Source organism: Rhinatrema bivittatum, chromosome 2 (genome assembly GCF_901001135.1).
Source record: "Rhinatrema bivittatum chromosome 2, aRhiBiv1.1, whole genome shotgun sequence".
NCBI lineage: Eukaryota > Metazoa > Chordata > Amphibia > Gymnophiona > Rhinatrematidae > Rhinatrema > Rhinatrema bivittatum.
In genome coordinates this window covers 102,663,370-102,677,350 of record NC_042616.1, presented here as the reverse complement: position 1 = coordinate 102,677,350, position 13,981 = coordinate 102,663,370, and the positions used below count along the sequence as shown (strand labels likewise).

At 42.9% G+C, this 13,981-nt stretch overlaps 1 protein-coding gene across 1 annotated transcript in view; it reads left to right on the top strand.

Moving 5' to 3' along the window:
- The window catches only part of LOC115083222 (receptor-type tyrosine-protein phosphatase N2-like), a 1,006,533-nt gene that overhangs the window by 734,648 nt on the left and 257,904 nt on the right, over positions 1-13,981 (top strand). The gene's annotated exons all lie outside the window — the stretch shown is intronic.

The window sequence follows — 13,981 nt, the reverse complement described above, 5'->3', positions numbered from 1 at the left end:
GAGATTTAGATATTGATTTCCACACATTGACTATATCACTAATATTGGATGGAGAACAACCCTCTGATATACTGCAGTCAGAGGGTTTGGTGGTTCAGGAGGCATCCATTTAGACACTTTCTACAAATTGATTTCAAATCATTTGCTGGTTGATTATTAAAAAACAATGGGGCAGATTTTAAAAGCTCTACACGCGTAAATCCAGGTGGATTTATGCATGCAAGGGACTTGCATGCCGGCGTGCCTATGTTGCATAGGCCGCTAGCACGCACAAAGCCCCGGGGCGTGTGTAAGCCCCGGGGCTTTGCTAGGGGGGCATGTCGGGGGGCGGCGCAGCATCCAGGGGCATTCTGGGGCGGGGCCATGGGCATGGTGCTGGCCTGGGGCATTCCGGGGGCGTGGCCGAGGCCTCCGACCCAGCCCCCGGGCTGGAGAATGGTGCTGGCCGGCACGCACAAGTTACGCCTGCCTTAGGCAGGCGTAACTTTCTGAACAAAGGTAGCTTTCTGAACAAAGGTAGGGGAGGGGGATTTAGTTAGGGCTGGGGGTGGGTTAGGGAGGGGAAGGGAGGGGAAGGTAGGGAGGCCGGAAAAAAAGTTCCCTCCGTGGCCGCTTCGATTTTGGAGGGAACGGAGGCAGGCTGCTCGGCTTGAAGTGTGCAGGTTGCACAATTGTGCACCCCCCTGCGCGCATGTTATAAAATCGGGCGTAGATTTGTTAGCACCGGGTTGCGTGAACAAATCTATGCCCGTGCATAACTTTAAAAATCTACCCCAATGTCTTTGGAAAAATTTAAACAACTCAACATGAATATTAAAAGGACAATATTTAGTTGTAGGGATGAAAGAGAAACCACAATTTAACACAAACATTTCATCATTGGATAATTCACAAGCTAAAAGATTGAAAATTAAATAGCCCTTCATCATGTTTAGTGGGTTTTGTACTTGTTTCTCAATCTCATATGTGACCGTTTTACATCTTGCTGAACTCCCTGTTGATGAGTTTGTTTTTTGAGGTTTGACCCTAAACAATCAATTCCGTCATCCAGTTATTCTCTTGAGGAGTTTTCAACAGATTTATGAAATCTTACCAAACATTCCTGAGGAACCTGACCATCTTCATCTAAAGAGCCATCTGTAGATGTTCCAGAGATGACTGATGGTTATAAGTCTTCTGTTTAGATTTCTGCTTATTCATCCAAGGGTACACATAACGTTTACTATAATCTGTTTCTTCACTAGGAATTTTCTTTAACTTAACTTAAATTAAATTAACTTAAACAAAACAAAACTGTTCCATTTGTTTATTAAAATCTGATAATTGAGTCTCAAAGGTAGCCTGCAACAATTGAGATTTGAATACATCCAAATGATCCTGCACTTCTATTTTCATGCAATCAATTCATTAGTTGTTTCATTAATCAACAATATGAGATTATAAGAGCGTTTATTAAGAAACGAATTCCACTGAAATACAAAGACTTCACTATCAGAGTGCGTCATTGGTTCTTTATAAATTCTGAGACTCTTAGGGATCCTTTTAACATGGCAATATTCTGATAGTATGGCTTCATGCAGTTGTGCTTGAATCAGTTTTTCTGTAATTAGATCTTCCCATTTTATATTTTTCCAGGAATCCTCTTTAATATCAAATAAATATAGTACAGACAGGATAGAATAACTAAATATGCCTGTGCTGAATATCTAAACATTGTAATATCATTATGCAAAGCCATATTGCCACACAAAAACTTCACAAAAGGTATAAAATACAACCCACAGAAAAACCTCAAATCTCTTTTGAGTTTTGTTGCTGTTTATTTTTTACGCCTTACAGGTACAGAAAGAATTCAGCAAGCCATAAATGAACTCAAATACAGCTACAAGTATTATCAATCAGATAATCAGAAAGATATCTTACCTCTCGAACAGGGGTCAAACCAGAGCAAAGTCTTCAGGAAGGAGACTTTCATAAAGCCATTGATCATGAATATGACAATTTAGTGCAAAGTATTATAAGCAGAAATACATTTAAAAATTGAGAACTTAAAAAAACTATATCTCGGTACTCTAAAGGTCTTTAAGGTTATTAAAATCAGTCCATTCAAACCTGTCCACAACAATTGCATCCACCAGTAGGGCCCATGTGGAAGCAGAAGCTGCTCAGGCACCTGCCTCTTTTAGTAAACAATAGGCCGCTATAAAGCTAGCCAGAGCTAGAACAGAAGAAGAGCACACAGCAGCTCCTGTTGTCGCCACTGAAGCTGAAATCACTGCTAGTAAAAAAGCTAAGTTGGAGGATGAGAAGTGGAAAACTGTCATCTTTGCCATTGTTGCTGCAGCAATGGCTACACACAAGGAATTAGATGAGAAACTAGAAATGTTGTGTCAAGAGAGGAAAACAGCCACTGTCGAAGCCGATTCCTAGAGCCTTGAAGCAGCTGAAGGGAAGGAAAGTGGAGAGAGCCAGATTGGCCAAGTTGTCTTAGAGGATCCTGCTCAGCATATCAGGAGTTGTATCCTAGCCCTTTCCTCTGAGCATTGTGACTCAGGCAACATAGCCCATTCGAGATGTAGATGCTATACCTAATAGAGATTAACATAATGCATACTCTACCATAGATGTCAAAAACCACCACAGTAAGCCACACTCTCTGACACTTACACTACACTACAGCTAGTTTGTGATCCAGGTATGCATGTACAAAGGGATACTCTACTTCAAGCCGGGTGTGAGAAACAAATAAAAGCATGTCAACAGCAAGAACACATACTACATGTCATCCATATGCATGTGTCCAACTCCACATCACTTTATTGCCTAAGAGTGACACAATGAACAATGAACACAGTGACATGCTTCGCAACAGGATCCTGCAAGCACTTTATCACATGAAGACTGAAGTGCCAGACAGGTCAAATTTAGCCAAATACATGGCTCAATGTGAGTTTGTTAACACAAGGTTCAGCAAGTTTGATAATCATCCTGAGAACTTAAAGACTTATAGAGCATGTAAATCTACATTCAGAAGTGTCATCAGAGATCTGGATGTCACCACAAGCAAATACGTAGACCTATTGGTGAAATGGCTGGGGAGGGAATCCTCAGAGAACGTGAAGAGGTTAAGGGCAGTTGGCATATATACTTCAGCAGGCCTCACGATGATGTGAAAAAGAATTGAACAGTACTATGGCAGGTCTGAAATAATTGAGGATGCTCTTTTCAAAAGAATTGAAAACTATCCAAAAATCTAAAATAGAGATAATCACTTGGAGACTGGATTCTAGAAATGGAAGTAGCCAAACCTCACCAATAACTCTCAGGCCTCAGTTGTCTAGACATTACTCATGGGGTGAATTCAGTTTTGAGTAAACTGACATCTATCCTACAGGAAAAATGAGTTTTCCAAGGATCAAGAATTAAAATAGAAAATAACACTGACCTTCCTCCACATTTCTTTTTCAAAGTTCAACAAGAAGCAAGCAATAACAAGAAATGACCAAACTTTCAAGCTTGGCACATCAGATGATACCTCAGATATGGTCAGCGCAAACCACTCTAAAAATGGAAGACAGGCTAAAAGGTATGATAACATGAGAAAACCTATATAGAGACACAGCTGGGAGAATAGTGACATGAGGATGTTATCTGATATTACTCCCAAATGCACTTAAGTTTGTAGAGAATGGCATGATGGAAAGTCCTGTTCCAAGATATGCCTGGCTATAGTATACCCCAAGTGACAGCCTGAGAGGTCAGTGAAGATGTATACTAAAGAACTCCAAATTATCCCTATCAACTGAAAAGCAGGTTGTTAATACAAACAAAAACCACATTTTGAAATGTCTGTATGCCAATGCCAGAAGTCTAAGAAGTAAGATGGGAGAGTTACAGTGTATAGCAGTCAGTGATGAGATAGACATAAATGGCATCTCAGAGACCTGGTGGATGGAGGATAACCAATGGGACAATGCTATATCACAATGATAGGGAAGATCAACTTGATGCGGGTGTGGCACTTTATGATCCATACAAGAGATTGAATTCTCAGTAGAATCTATATGGGTAGAAATCCCATGTGTGTTGGGTAAGAGTATAGTGATAGGAGTATACTACTCTCTACCTGGCTCAAAATGATCAGACAGATGATGAAATGCTAAGAAAAATCAGGGAAGCTAACCAATTTGGCAGAGCAATAATAATGGGAGATTTCAATTACCCCAATATTGGCTGGGTAAATGTAACATCAGGACATGCTAGAGGCATAAAGTTCCTGGATGGAATAAACAACTACTTCATGGAGCAATTGGTTCAGGAACCAATGAGAGAAGAGGCTATTTTAGATTTCATTCTTAGTGGAATGCAGGATTTGGTGAGAGAGGTAAGAGTGGTGGGGCCACTTGGCAATAGTGATCATAACATGATCAAATTTGAACTAAAGATGGAAGGTGGGCAGTATGTAAATTTAAAGCTCTAAAACTAAATTTTCAAAAGGGAAACTGATAAAATAAGGAAAATAGTTAGTAAAAAACTGAAAGGTGCAGCCGCAAAGGTTAAATGTATACAACAGGTGTGGACATTGTTTAAGAATACAATCTTAGAAGTGCAGCCCAGATGTATTTCACCCACTAACGGGCCGATACAGTAAGGAGCAGTAGGAAGAGCTGCGTTAGTGCCGGGCGCACCCGCGTTTGCCGCACGCACAGTCCGGCTCACCTACCGCTTGATACTGTATTTAAATAGCTTGCAAATGCAAGCCGCGTCCAAGAAGCGTCCATGAAGCATTAGGCCCGCGCAATCCATTTTACTGTATAGAGCACTATACAGCGCCTATACAGTATCCTGGGTGCGCTGGTACCTGTCATTTCAAATGTCATTTCAAATGACATTTGGGCGCTCAAGGCAGCGCATTAGCCAACGCCGACGTCACACGCCGTGACACCAAACGTCGTGACGTCACGCCTTGAGTGCCCCAATTGCACAGGCGTACACAGGCGTGCATTCATTCACCGCCGGCGGGGGCTGTTGGAGGCTGCTTTTGCCGCCAGCTCCCTCCGCCTCGGTGAATGCGCGCCCGCCGGCTCCCACCTCGATGAATGCACACCCGCCGGCTCCCGCCTCAACAAATGTGCGCCCACTGGCTCCCACCAGTAAGTTTACTTTTATCACACTTTATTCCCTTTTGTTTTAACCCGCTTCACGCAAGGAACAGAAGTTGCAATTGTTCCTGCTGTTAAGAAACGCGTTTGCAAGAAGAAAGGAAACTTTTTTTTTGCAAGATGGGGCAGAGCTGGGTTGCAGCTCCGGAGAGCCCGGGGGGATTGGCCCGTCAATTTGAGAGGACTGGGGCTGCCCCGGAGACCAGCACCCATGGACGCGGCCAGAGCAGGTGAGCGGGGGCTGGGGGAAAGTTTGCCGCCTACCCTTACCCCTGCCTCTAACGCAGAGGTAAGGGTAGGCGGTAAGTTAGCAGGTTAAATGCGAGGGAAAAGTGCAGGTTTAAAAAGCGATAATTGGGGCGCGTGTTACTGTATGGGAGGGAGTAGCTAATCCGATCGTTTACATCTCATATACATGCCGCGGGGGGAAAGGGTTACCCGTTGAGTTAAAGAGGCGGTAAGAATGGGTTAAAGGGGATAGTGAATAACAGGTTGGGCTAACGCGGGTTAGAAGCAGGGTAATCGCGGTTTAGAAAGGGTAACCGTGGCCGCACTTTACTGTATTGGCCTGTATGAAAGGTGGATGGAAGGCAGAATGATTACCTGCATGGTTAAAAGGTGAAGTGAAAGAGGCTATTTTAGCCAAAAAATATCCTTCAAATATTTGAAGAAGGATATATTTGAAGAAAATAGTTAAAAGCATAAGCATTGTCAAGTTAAGTGTAAAACATTGATAAGGCAGGTTAAGATAGAATTTGAAATGAAGTTGGCTGTAGAGACAAAAACTCATAATAAAAACTTTAAAAAATATATCCGAAGCAAGAAACCTGTGAGGAAGTCATTACACCATAAGATGACCGAGGGGTTAAAGGGCTCTTAGGGAAGATAAGGCCATTGCAGAAAGACTAGATTAATTGTTTGCTTCTGCGTTTACTAATGAGGATTTTGGGGAGATAGTTCCAGAGTTCGTTTTTAAGGGTGATGAGTCAGATGAACTGAACAAAATCACTGTGAACCTGGAAGATGTAGTAGGCCAGATTGACAAACTAAAGAGTAGCAAATCACCTGGACCAGATCGTATGCATCCTAGAGTACTGAAGGAACTAAAAAAATGAAATTTTGGATCTATTAGTTAAAATTTGTAACCTATCATTAAAATCATCCATTGTACCTGAAGACTGGAGAGTGGCCAATGTAACCCCAATATTTAAAAAGGGCTCCAGGGGCGATCCAAGAAACTATAGACCAATGAGCCTGACTTCAGTGCCGGGAAAAATAGTGGAATCTATCTTGACATGTGTCCCTACCCTATATTGTCCTTTAAGTTCCCATTAACCCATTAAGTTATTGTTAACCTGTTTTGTTCTGCCAAAGTTTAATCCTTGTTCAGCCAAAGCTAATTCTAAGTTATAATGTATGAAACAGGAAAACATTTACGTTTTTCCAGCACCTCTTATACTGTCTGTAAACCGATGTGATATGCCAGATTGAACATCGGTATATAAAAATAAATAAATATATATATTCTAAAGATCTACATCATAAAGCATATAGAAAGACATGGTTTAATGGAACACAGTCAACATGGATTTACCCAAGGGAAGTTTTGCCTAACAAATCTGCTTCATTTTTTTGAAGGGGTTAATAAACATGTGGATAAAGGTGAACCGGTAAATGTAGTATATTTGGATTTTCAGAAGGCAAATGGTGTTAGGTTTTGTAGGTTTCGTGGACCCTTGGCCTGAGCTGGGGGTTGACACTACCTGAAGAGTTGGGCCCCACAGTTCCCCATCATTGGGAGACAAGGTAGACTGGAAACAGGGGCAACAGCCACATGGCTGTGGCCCAGGAGAGAAGAGGCATTGAACAGCTGTCTTCGTCACCACCACGTGATCGCAGGCACCTGCACTGGAGCAGTACTGCGGGGTGCCCCGAGGAGCGGGCTAAGATACCCTGTTCAATGGGATCGCAGTGCTAGGCAGGTCAGGAGAGAGGATATACCAGAGGAAGGATCTCCAATGTAGAAGCGCACAGGGCAGGCCCCAAGGAGCAGGGAATGCGGAGACAGGATCCCTGATGTGGGAACGCGGAGGCTCCCCCAAGGAGCGGGGAAGCATGGAGACAAGATCTCTGGTGTAGTAACACTGGGGCTACCCCGAGGAGCGGGGAAGCATGGAGACAGAGTCCCAGGAATGGACGCACTGAGCAGGCCTCCGAGGAGCGGGTACCTAGAACCAGAGTCCTCAGTCAGAGAGCAGAGATCCAAGGCAGGAACCGCAGGACCAGAGAAACAGAAACAAGCAGCAGAGGAGCTCAGGGAACTCATTGCCAAGTCGGTTAGCATAGGCCAAAGGAGAGCAAGAGATGTGCTCTGAAGCAATTGGGAAGGGGAAAATAGTTTCTGGAGGGCAAGAGATGTGCTCAGAAGCGGTTGGTAGGAAGAAAAGAGTGTCTGGGGTTGGTGTTTTTTCTGTTAGCTTTCTTATTTTTATTTTCTCCTGCAGAACGTCACTTTTATCAAAGAAGTGTTCAAAATGGCCCCAAAGATAAAGAAAGCAATCACAATCGAGAAGAAAGAAATTGTGCAGAAATTTGAGAGTGGCGTTCGAGTGACCGATCTCGCTGTCATATACAGCATGTCAAAATCCACCATTTTGACAATCTTACAAAGAAAATATTTGTACAAGGAAGTTAGTGTGGCTAGAGGTGTCACTCAAATTTGTAAGTCACGATCAACAGTGATAGAAGAGGTAGAAAGCCTATTGCTAGTGTGGATAAATGAAAGGCAGATGGCAGGTGATTGCTTATCTGAGTGTCTAATTTGTGAAAAAGCTAGGGCTATAAATGCAGATATCATAAAGGATAAGCCATCAGCTAGTGAAAATGGTGAAATATTTCGTGCCAGTAAGGGGTGGTTTCACAATTTTAAAGCAAGAACTGGTGTTCATAGCGTAGCTAGGCATGGTGAAGCTGCCAGTTCTGATAGAAAGGCTGCTGAAAATTACATACCCCACTAAATAAATAAACTTGAATTGTTTTTACTGGTAGGCTAAGCACATTTTATAACTTTTTGGTGAGTACACTAGGGAAGTATAGGTGTTTCTGGTAATTACAGACCTCATACAACCATTTTTTATTGTAGAAATGGTTAGGTAAGGGGTGCTTTTCAGAGGTCTGGAACACATTATGGGTTTTTCCATTATTTCCTATGGAAAACAAAGTATTGACTTACAACCAACTTGAGTTACAATCAGCCCTCTGGAACCAATTGAGTTCATAAGTCAAGGGCCCACTGTATATGTAAGTGCATCAGGAAGTAAGTATGACCAGAGCAGTGGCATTATGTGCCCACCAATCAGAACCTGGTAGACCACACTACAAGGTCTGTCTTAGCAGATAACATAGCTGACAACAGACCACAAGTTTTAAGGAACTCTTTGAGCTTGTGGATCCTGGATTTTATATAGAGATCTGCCTATAGGTAACTGCACTTGCTATCAACATCATACCTGAAAGCAAACTGAGAGAACACCATTTCAACCATTTTTGAAGTGGACAATGCTGAAATGATGATAACACACCTCATCCACATTGTGCTCGCTCTTCATCAGAGCCCAGACAGTAAATCAGATGCTTGTTACCACTGGCAACTCTGCACAACACCACACACAGTTGATGAGCTCTCTCATTCAGATAATGTGATCCTACTTTCCATACAGCAAGAGGCTTTCGCTAAAGAAATCAAGAGCATTAGCAAAAGAGAAAGCATTCCCAAAGATAACCCACTTTGGAAATTGAACACTTTCGTTGATGAAAGTGGCCTAGTAAGAGTCAGTGGACAGCTGAACCATGCCACACTGCACAAGGGTGAACGAAACCCCTTGATTATCCTTGGCTTGCATCAAGTTGCTACTCTACTCGTACATCATTACCATTAACAGGTCAAACACCGAAGTTCACAATTCATAGATGCGCAGTCAGAGCCACAATGTCTGTATCATCGGTGCAAAATGATGCATCGCTGGAGTTATTCATAAGTGTATCAAAATGCCATAAATTATGAGACCAACACCAAGAACAAAAAATGGCAGATCTGCCAGCTGATTGGCTTAGCATCAAATCACTCTTTACTTTCATAGGGTTAGGGATGTTTTTGGATCATGGTCTGTCAGCTTATGATGAACAAGAGGTGGACACATGAACAGCAAGCAATGGGCTATGATGTTCACATATACAGTATAAGCATCTGGACTGTCAGTTATTGAGTCCATGGATACATCCAGCTTCTTAAATGTCCTCAGAAGATTCATCAGAGGACCAGTCAAACAGCTGAAATCTGACGGGGCTTGAAGAGAGCTGAATATCAACTCAGATAATTTGTAAAGTTCAATAAGTACATGTTTGAACCAAAGTATACATAGACATTCAATTTTCTTTATTCTTTGCATATGGCTTAAGACATGGGATCACTCTTTGCATCCTAGATTTTGTGCTCTCCATTTGTCTTACCCATGAAGTCCTATCAACAATTCTGGCTGAAGTCTAAGGTTCCAGTCATAAGAACATAAGAACATGTCATACTGAGTTAGACCAAAGGTCCCTCAAGCCCAGCATCCTGTTTCCAACAGTGGCCAATCCAGGCTATAAGTACCTGGAAAGTACCCAAAAACTAAGTCTATCCGATGCTACTGATGCTAGTTATAGCAGTGGCTATTTTCTAAGTCAACTTGATTAATAACAGGTAATGGACTTCTCCAAGAACTCATCCAAACCTTTTTTAAACCCAGCTACACTAACTGCACTAACCACATCCCCTGGCAACAAATTCTAGAGTTTAATTGTGCGTTGAATGCAAAAGAACTTTCTCTGAATAGTTTAAATGTGCTAAATGCTAACTTCATAGAGTACCCCCTAGTCCTTCTATTATCCAAAAGATTAAATAACTGATTCACTTTTACCCATTCTAGACCTCTCATGATTTTAAACACCTCTATCATATCCCCCCTCAGCCATCTTTTCTCCAAGCTGAACGGTCCTAACCTCTTTAGTCTTTCCTCATAGGGGAGCTGTTCCATCCCCTTTATCATTTTGGTCGCCCTTCTCTGTACCTTCTCCATCACAACTATATCTTTTTTGAGATGCTGTGACCAGAATTGTACACAGTATTCAAGGTGTGGTCTCACCATGAAGTGATACAGAGGCATTATGATATTTTCCGTTTTATTCACCATTCCCTTCCTAATAATTCCTAATATTCTGTTTGCTTTTTTGACTGCCGCAGCACACTGAGCTGACAATTTCAACGTATTATCCACCATGACGCCTAGATCTCTTTCCTGGGTGGTAGCTCCTAATATGGAACCTAACATCGTGTAACTTTAATATGGGTTATTTTTCCCTATATGCATCACCTTGCACTTATCCATATTAAATTTCATCTGCCATTTGGATTCCCAATTTTACAGTCTCACAATTCATCACAATCCGCTTGTGATTTAATTACTCTGAATAATTTTGTACCATCTGCAAATTTGACTTCTACCTTGCTTCTGACCCAAAAGACTGGTGGGAATCTGGAGCTATGTGGGGAATTTGAACTCTACCTGATTTCCGAAAGAGGCAATGGAAACAGTACAAAGTCTCACCAACCTCACAACACTGCACAGTCACTGTGTGGCATTCTTGCAAACCAGATATTCAGGAAGGTGATCTTGTTCTACTCAACTTTGAGTGAGCTCGGCAAAATGAATGGCCAATGGGATTAATTGTGAAAACATTTTCCAGTAGCGATGGAAGGGTTTGCAAGATTAAGATCAAAATGGCAAAAACAAGAAACAGTAAAAACATTTATCAGATCTGTCATTGAGACAGTGCTCCTCATTTCTTATGAAAATATATGAACACTTTGGACCATTGCATGTTTTTGATTCTTCTTTGGGTTTTGTATAATGGTAGATAATAATGGTATCTGTGATACCAAGTGGGGAGTATTCTGCCTACATAGTCTATTTTATAAGTTTTCCTTATATCCTGTTGTATTGTTTACTTAGTTTCTCTGCAGGGCAAATAATGTTTGCTCTATAAGGTCATTAGATCTGCAGTGTGATTCTTCTGAACTTCCTGAGTGGATGTTTCCTGTTTTGCATTTCCATACTTAGAGTGTTTCTCCCTTCCCAGTTGGTCCCATAGATCCAAGGCATTCTGGGCCAATTTTATTCCTCAGAATGGATTTCAACAATTTGAAAATGGCTCTCAACTAAGCTAGCAGCAGCTACTGATTCTCTATCACAATCCCTGAGAAAAGCATTGCTTCTTACCAGTTACCAACTGTAAGTTACTCTTACAGTTCCGGCTTCATTATAAATTCAGCTAGTACGTTCAAGAAAAAATCACTACAGCTGTGACAATTCCAGATAATTTGTGCAGTTACTCTTGACTCCATTTCATTGCAATGAGTGTTATGTGTGATATGTACACTGACATCTATTCATGAGAACTGTTGACAGTTCCATCTGTACACGAATATAAATTACAGGCAATGTGCATAAGGGCTTTTTCTTTTGTTGCACTGATTTTATGGAATGCCTTACCATGAGACCTGCATGACAAAAGAGATATTAAGGCTTTCAGAAAGAAAGTTAAGTCTTTCTATTTTACAGAGGCATTCCAAAATTTTATGTAAGTTGAGTGGTGTAATGATGGGCTGGCCATGGGACAACCCCGTGACCGGCCGCACTCTCTGCTGGATGGCAACAATTCCCCACGCTACCAGGACACCATGTCTGCCTCTCCAGCCCAACCTTAGGTGCGCGCAAATGCTGGACATGCATTAAGTCTGCCCCTCAGTGGAAAACGCTGGAGCAGCACTTGTTGAATGACGATGGCACAGCAGGGTATGTAAAACCCCATCGCACTCCCAGCTGATGCCGTCACAACAGGTCCTTCTGCCATGATTTTTGCCTGCAGTGTGTGTGTTGTTCAACTCCTACTCTTCGGCCTGCTCTGCCTTGTTATCGTTCCAGCCTTGCCTGTCTTGCTCTCATTCTAGCCCATCTTGCCTTGCCTTTGTTCCAGCCCAGCCTGCCTTGCCTCAGTTGCAGCTCAGCCAGCCTTGCCTTTCTTCTTGCATTATACCTGCTCTCATCCTCCCTGCCTGCCTTTTGGATTGCCTTCTGGATTTGTTCTTTGCATGGAACCTGTTGCTGCTTGCTATCTGTCAGCCCTGACCTCTACTCGGAATCTGACATTGCTTGTCTTCTGCCTAACCCGACCTTTACCTAGATCTTGACTCTGATGTCTTCTGCCTGCCGCCTATCCTGACCTTAGCCCATATTATGACTACTTCTATCTGGTATTCAAAGGACCCTCGCCAATTTCCTGCTGGCCTCTGAAGTCAAGGGCTCAACCTGAAATCCAGTTTTGGTCCCTGTTCCAGTGAGTCTGCCTTCTGTCAGTGGGGGTCTAGCTGGCTCATCAGCCGAGCAGCACTAAGCCCACCATAGTCAAAGGGCTCACATACTTTGATAGATTACTACAGCCATAAACTCAGTGGAATTCTTCGGCCCAGGCCATATCTAACTTGGCTCTCCATGTTCAGCAAGAACATGACCAGATGAATCAAATAGTGGGCCTACAGCAAGGCCTCGCAGTTCGGATGGATATCATGCAGACCTGAATGCTAGCGCAGTTTCCTCCTTCACCAGCTCTACTGGCTCCTATCTGTGTACCTGGCCCTATGCCTCATCTTGCCACGCCTCCTAGGTATGACAGTGACTCAATGTCCTACAGAGGATTCCTCAACCAATGCCTAATGCATTTTGAGCTGCAAGCGACCAATTTTCCCTTTGACCAGACCAAGGTGACGTTTATCCTTGTCAGTTGACTGCTTGGCCCTTGTTTGGGCATCTCCTCTCTGGGAGAAGAATGACGACCTCATGGGGAATTTAGATTAGTTCCTAAGGCGCTTCCAATGGATCTTTGATGAGCCAGGCTATTCCTTCTCAGCAGCAACTGAATTGCTTCGTCTTAAGCAGGATTCCAAGACCATTGGTGACTACGCAATCCAGTTTTAGACCCTGGCCTCTGAACTTTGCTGCAATGAGCTTGGTTGCCATCTTCTGGCAAGGCCTCTCAGAGTGAATTAAGGTTGAGATGGCTGGTAGGGATGTTCCAATGGGACTTGATGACTTCATTTCCCTAGATACCTACCAGTGGCATGTAAAATTGGCTCCTCGCTTTCAGCGCCTCTCCCAGAGCCCTCCATTAAGGATCTTACACCCTCTTTGATGAATGGTGAGCCCATTCAGTTGGGCTGAACTAAACTGTCTGATGAGGAGAAGCAAAGGTGCCATTGCCTAAACCTTTGTCTCTATTGTCCTGGCCAGAGGCACCTTGCCACACGATGCCCGGAAAACTCATAAATCTTCAGACCTAGGGTTGACTGTAGAGGCAACCCTAGGCCACACCTCAGTCTCTCTCCAGCTGTTAGTCCCCATTACACTCACGCAGGATGCCACAGAGATAACTGTGGATGCCTTCCTGGACTCCAGAGCCATGGGAAACTTCATTGAGGAAGCTTTAGTGCGGCAATATAACCTATCCTTAGTACCCCTGGTAAGAGTTTCCTCAGTTTATGGGGATCCTCTTCCTGGTCACCTGATACTAATTATTGCCCAATTTACTCTGCAAATCAGAGCTCTACATAAAGAGCAACTCTCCTTTTTTGTTCTTCCGATAAACCAGGTCATCCTGAGCCAGTCATGGCTGATCAGACATAACCTTATCAAAAAAGAGAAAGGAATTACTTCATTTATACAACA